This window comes from Suncus etruscus, chromosome 10, assembly GCF_024139225.1.
Source record: "Suncus etruscus isolate mSunEtr1 chromosome 10, mSunEtr1.pri.cur, whole genome shotgun sequence".
NCBI lineage: Eukaryota > Metazoa > Chordata > Mammalia > Eulipotyphla > Soricidae > Suncus > Suncus etruscus.
Window position 1 is genome coordinate 11933378 of NC_064857.1, and position 6551 is coordinate 11939928.

Consider the following 6551-nt stretch of genomic DNA (forward strand, 5'->3'; position numbering starts at 1 on the left):
GAGAGTTTTCTCCAGAGACCAATGGAATACCAAGGAGCAAAGTTTCAAAGCAGAGTACTTGGGAAGGCAGAGAGTGGCAACAGTAGACAAGACAGCCATCAAGAGCCCAGGAGTCAGGACAAAAATGTATGTGTTCTTGGTATGAAATCTGTCATTGGGTCGCTAGAGCTCTGTACCTGTAGCCTGTGCTCTTGGTTTTCTTGGTCTCTAAACAGAGACAGGTAAGTGAAAATCTTTGCTGTTCTGCCATTTGTCTAGAAATAGATGAAGGGTCCAAGACAGAAATCTTTTTGCTCTAGACTTTCTCTTATCTCCTCCCAAATCCTCCCCCCAAGCATCTCATTGTTTTGACTAAACACCTTTTTCCAATGGGATATAATTAAAATGATCAGTTAAATGAGCTAGTTTACTTAGTGCTCTACCATTCCATTCTGTCTACATAACATGGCACCAAACACAGTCCTCTGGGCACTACTAGCAGTAATTACTAAGAAGTCTAGTGTAAGCCCCAACCACCACAGTGTAGGGCTAAAAAAATAACGAACAACCAAAAAAATCCTCCCAAAACAAAACAAAAAACCCACCATCACCACCACCACCACCACCAAATAACTAAATAAATACAATAGACTTTTTTTTTTATTAAACTGAGAGGAGAGCACGAATGCAGTCCCCCCCCACTACCACAAATTATGCAGTCAAGTTTCCCACATTTGGGGAAATCGCAAGGGTCAGCACACCCGGAGTGCAATGGGTGAGCCTCGCCCTGGGGAAACCACCTTCGTGATCATGGTATCTCCCCTGCCAGGTAAGTATAATAAGTACAATAGACTTAAAATCACAACAATTGAACTAAAATACACAATATGGAGTATTAATATTAGAGAAGAAGAAATAATTTCTAGAGTTGATACATAGGAAAGTATTGTAGTGGTAGAACACCAACATAGAAGAGCAAATAGAAAAATAAAACAGTAAAATTTAAAAACTGTAAGAATTCTCTGGGGGCGATATCAACAGGAGAAAACTTGATTAGTAGATGTCCCAATTATAGAGATTCCAAAAAAAATTAAACAAATAAATTTAAAAAAATTGTATTTGAAGAAATAATGGTTAGTATCGTCTCTAATTTGAAAAATAAATGAGACATCAGAATGCAAGAGGGTCAAGAAGGTCCAAACAAAACTAACCCGAACAGATACATCCCCCAACAAATAGTAAGTAAAATATTGTTCTTACATGTGATGGCCTGGGTTCATTTCAGTGCACAATATTTTCTACTTGAGCCCACTAATGAACACAGAACCCTGAGCAACACCAGCTGTGGCCCCCAAAATGAACAAAGCAGCTAGAGAACAATAAATACACACAAGGAACCCCTATAAGATTTTCTTAAGACTTTTCCTCAGAAATCATAAACAACAGAAAGAAATGGCATGAGATATTCAAAGTTTCCTGAATAAAAAAAAGATTTTCGGGGCCGGCGACGGTGGCGCTAGAGGTAAGGCGTGTGTGCCTTGCAAGCACTAGCCAAGGAAGGACCACGGTTAGATCCCCCGGTGTCCCATATGGTCCCCCCAAGCCAGGGGAAATTTCTGAGCGCTTAGCCAGGAGTCCCTGAGCATCAAACGGGTGTAGCCCGAAAAACCAAAAAAAAAAAAAAAAAAAAAAAAAGATTTTCAACTGATAACACTTACCCTGTCATATTAGCATTTAGAGTAGAAGGATAAAGTATTTTACTGATAAAACAGCAGCAGCAACAGCGATTTATCATCAGCAAACTGACTTTGCAAGAAATAGTAGAGGATCTTTTTTTAATCAAAGAAAAAGCAAAAATCTTTAGGAAGTAGCAAGTCTCAAAGTAATTCCATGTTAAAGTGAGACAGATTGAAGAGTAAAATGTCACCTCTAAAAAATTTAAGATCAGTAAAGTATCATGTATATAATTTTACATATAAATTTCTGGAACAACCTTAATAGTAAAACCAGTAAACATATAAAATCTAAACAAGAAACCCAAAAATGATGTAAAAATGATCCAGAAAGAAAATATTCAAAAAGCAAAATATTAAAAAATAGGAAAATGTTAAATTAACAATAAAATGGCACCTGTTGGAACAATAAAATATTGAAATAATGTATTTCAAAAATCTTTAAAGGTTAATGGTCTTAATTCATCAAATAGAAAGCATAGGGTGACAGAATACATAAAAAATACAGTTTTTTTTCTTCTTACTGTATCTAAGAAGAAACTTTCAAGACAAAGAGAGGCTCAAAGTGAAAAGATTAAAAAATGTTCCTGTAAATAGATATTAACTTAAGGGCAGGTATAGCTCTGCTTCTATCAAATGGCATAGATTTCCTAATAAAAAGGTTAATAAGAGATCAGGGAAACAGTATATAAAGATATATATATATAAATTAAAAATTATAGGAAATTACAACTTATCAATGTCGGTATCTATAACATCTACCAACAAGTGGAACAGCAAAGCATATTAATTGTTAACAGAAATGAAAAGTATTGTGATAGTAATGAATTAATAGTATTAACACTTGTAAGTATTACATAGTATTTACAACTATAAACTGAAAATGATTTTAAGAGGCAGTTTTTTAAACTAGTAAAGGAGGACGTAATGGAGTTTTATAGAACATGCCATCCACAAAAACAATTTATAATCTTTCCCCTCCCCTGAATTTATATTTGGAATCAATGTATGCAGAGAAAGTGTTTGACAAGAGTAAGTGCCACTACTATTAAAATTTCAGTAAAATGTGGATAGAAGCATTATATGCCGCATATCAGAAGTCATATATTACAAACTCACAGCTAAATTGTGAAAAATAAAATCAAGATCTTCCACTATCATTTAGCTATTTAATTTAGTATTATATATCTTAGAGCAATTAATATTATATTAATACAATTATATTAATTATATTGCAATTAATATTACAAGGAATTAGCAAAGTAGCTATTATAAATCAAAAATATTATTGCATTCTTACATGCAAATAAGAATTAAGAGAAAGGGCCGAAGAGATAACATGGAGGTAGGGTATTTGCCTTTCGTGCAGAAGGACGGTGGTTCGAATCCCGGCATCCCATATGGTCCCCCTGAACCTGCCAGAAGCGATTTCTGAACATAGAGGCCAGGAGTAACCCCTGAGCCCAGCTGGTGTGTGACCCAAAATTCAAAAAATAAAAATAAAAAAGAGTTAAGAAAAAAGACATACGAAAGCAACCCCTTTCATACTTAGATTAAAAAATTGGGTGGATGTTGGGGCTGGAGCACAGTGGAAGGGTTTGCCTTTGCATGCAGCCAATTGAGGACGACGAATGGTGGTTCGAATCCTGGAGTCCCATATGGTCCCCCAAGCCTGCCAGGAGAGATTTCTGAGCGCAGAGCCAGGAATAATCCCTGAGGGTCACCAGGTATGGCCCAAAACCCAAAAAAATAAAAATAAATTAAAAAAAAATTGGGTGGGGGTGAAGAGATAGTTCAGCATGAAAGGACCTTGCCTTGCAGGCAGTTAACCCAAAATTCAATCCCAGCAAAACTTTATATAGTCCCCCCCCAACCCCTACCAGCAGTGATCCCTGAGCACAGACAAAGGAATAAGCACTGATAACAGACAGGTGTGGCCCAAAAGACTAAACAGAACAAAAATGTAGAAAAAAAAAAATGAGGGCTGGAGAGATACTATAGTGGGAAAGGCTCTTCTCTTGCGATGGCCTACCTGGGTTCAATATCTGGTATTCCACATAGTATCCAGAGAATTATCAGCAGTAAATTCCTGCGTACAGTCAGGAGTAACTCTGAGCATCTTCCAGGTGTGGCCCCAAGACCAACAATAACAAATAAACAGATGGGCTGGCTTTGGTGAAATGCGGGGGAGAGAGTTGGCAGAAGACTCTCAGAAGAGAATCTGTAGCTACCCTCTCTCCCTACCTGGGTCAACCAGGGAAGTGACTGGGGAGTTTTAGGACTGAAAGGGTCAGCCAGGAGTACCTGCTTAGTATAGACTTTACATTTACCTGTTGTAATATATGGTCCCAGACACCTGAATTCCTGACACCTCGGGAAGCAGAGGAACTCAAGCCCGAAAGTAGAATCAAGATGGCGTCACTCAGGTTTTTCTGAATTATTGCCTTCCCTCACAGAAAATATCTTAAAATGGAGATGGAGAGTGATGTGAGATAACTTTATTTGGGAAATGAGGGGAGGATAAGAGAGTTAAATGAACAGAGAGAATCTATGCTTCTTTAGAGTGGAAAAAAATAAAGTCCAGATGGTTTTGGAGGAAAAGTTTGTGTGGGAACTTGCCATGATTACCTCAGTCTTGAATATATTTTTAAATAATTATTTATTTTTAATTATTTTTATTTTGACCAAATCTTTCACAGTAATATTTTAGGTACATAGTAACATTGAATCAGGGGCATTCCCACCACCAATGTTTTCCTCTCTCCACCCCAGTTCTCAGCATGCATCCCATATCCCCCTTCTTTACCACCCCCCCACCCCCGGGGCTGCTAGTATAAGTGGTCCACTCTGTGTCTAGCTTGTTGTAGATTGCGTATTGATTCTGTTGTCGTTGGCTTTGGATTTGGTGTTTAAGTCTGATCATTTTTTTTATTTCTTCTCAATGTTCATACATCAGTCTTGAACTTTTTACACATAAAAGGATTAATTGGACTTTTTCTGGGGAAATGCATTTAATTGATCATGATCAGTTCAGTTATTATCTCAGACTTTGTGTCTCTTCTTCCAGAGACTAATGCTTTGGGACTGGGAATTTTACATCATAAAAAATTTTATGGATCCCGAGAAGGTGCTTGTCTCAAAGGCCATCATGCCTAGGATCTGGTTTAATTTCCAGACAGTGCTTTTCCTAGTACACATTACTGGGCCTCATCACACCTCCATTATTATTATTATTATTATTATTATTATTATTATTATTTATTTTTGGCCTGCAACAGGTTTATACTAAAGAAGTTTCTACTCTGTGAAAGAAACAATGGCTTAATGAAAAAGCATTCTCTTGAAAAGGGAAACATAAAGAGTCCTTGAGAGACATAAAGCACTCACAAACTCCATGACAGAAAACACCAAAACAAAAGAAAGAGAGAGGAAGGAAGAAAGGAAGGAAGGAAGGAAGGAAGGAAGGAAGGAAAGGAAGGAAGGAAAGGAAAGGAAGAAGGAAAGGAAGGAAGGAAGGAAGGAAAAAAAGAGAAAGAGAAAAAGAAAAAGAGGAAAGAAGAAGAAGAAAGAAAGAAAGAAAGAAGAAAGAAAAGAAAAAGAAAAGAAAAGAAGAAAGAGAAGAAAGAGAAAGAAGAAAGAAAAAGAAAGAGAAAGAAAGAAAGAAGAAAGAGAGACAGAAAGAAAGAAAGAAGAAGAAGAAAGAAAGACAGACAGAGAGACAGACAGACAGAAAGAAAGAAAGAAAGAAAGAAAGAAAGAAAGAAAGAAAGAAAGAAAGAAAGAAAGAATACCCCACCAAAATATCAAAAAATAGGGACAGGACCTGAACAGACATGGTCTCAAGATTGCCAATACACACATGAAAAAGTGTTTATCACTGATTATTGGGCTCTTCAAAACAAAAAGAAATTGTCCGGCGGAGAGACAATACAGGGGTTAAAGTATTTGCCTTGAATGAGGCTACAGGTATAGGAATTGGCTGACAGGAATCATCTATCATGGTGGGCAGAACAAATGCCACTAAAGTACAGCTTGAAGACTGCTGTTGAGAGCTGGTCAGACTATAAGCTCTGGATTGTGTGGTAGGTTGCTCTTGGGATCTAAACTTCTGTTATTTCTCCCATGAAGCTGAAAGGATAGATGGGTGGGAAAGGGCAGATTCTCTTCCTGAGGGTATCAACACTTGTCAACACTTCTCTTCACTTTGCATAAGTCACTCACATCAGATATATTAAAAAATGCTCATCATGATGTATTGTCAAAATATTGTACATTAAGACCACAATGACATAGCCCTGAATACCTGTGAAAGTAGTTGGCAAAAACAAGAAGAACCAAGTGCTGGAGAGGATATACAGTTCCTCTATCGGTGGGAATGTAAATGCATTCAACTAGTTCAGAGGTATATGGAACGTTCTTGAGAATCTACTTAACGAGCTATCATATGATTCAGCAATTCTACTTTTTTTTTTTTAATAAAATCTTTACTTAAGCACCATGATTACAAGTGTGATTATAGTTGGGTTTCAGTCATACACAGAACAACCCCCCCATTCACAATTGGTGCAACATTCTGACCCCCAATTCCACTTTTGAGTCTCTATATATATAGTGGAAAATACTAAATATAATAAAATAGATGCTAGAATTCTATTTAGCTATATTATAAAAGGTTTTTTTTTTGTTATTTGTAGCAAAAGGAGCTTGAGGGAGTTTATGTGGAAGATCTGTCAGAAAAAAAAGGACTATTAAAGATTTTACTATGTAATATAAGGGTATAAAATCTAAGAACAGATAAAATAATTAAAAACAAACTGGACACTGACAACAGCACTAAAG

The 6551-nt window shown here is 36.7% G+C and overlaps 1 non-coding gene across 1 annotated transcript; it reads right to left on the reverse strand.

Moving 5' to 3' along the window:
* Positions 1-649: 649 nt before the first annotated feature.
* Positions 650-816, reverse strand: LOC126021580 (U1 spliceosomal RNA). Its single transcript, XR_007500084.1, has one exon. It is a non-coding gene; the product is annotated as a U1 spliceosomal RNA (small nuclear RNA).
* Positions 817-6551: the final 5735 nt, after the last annotated feature.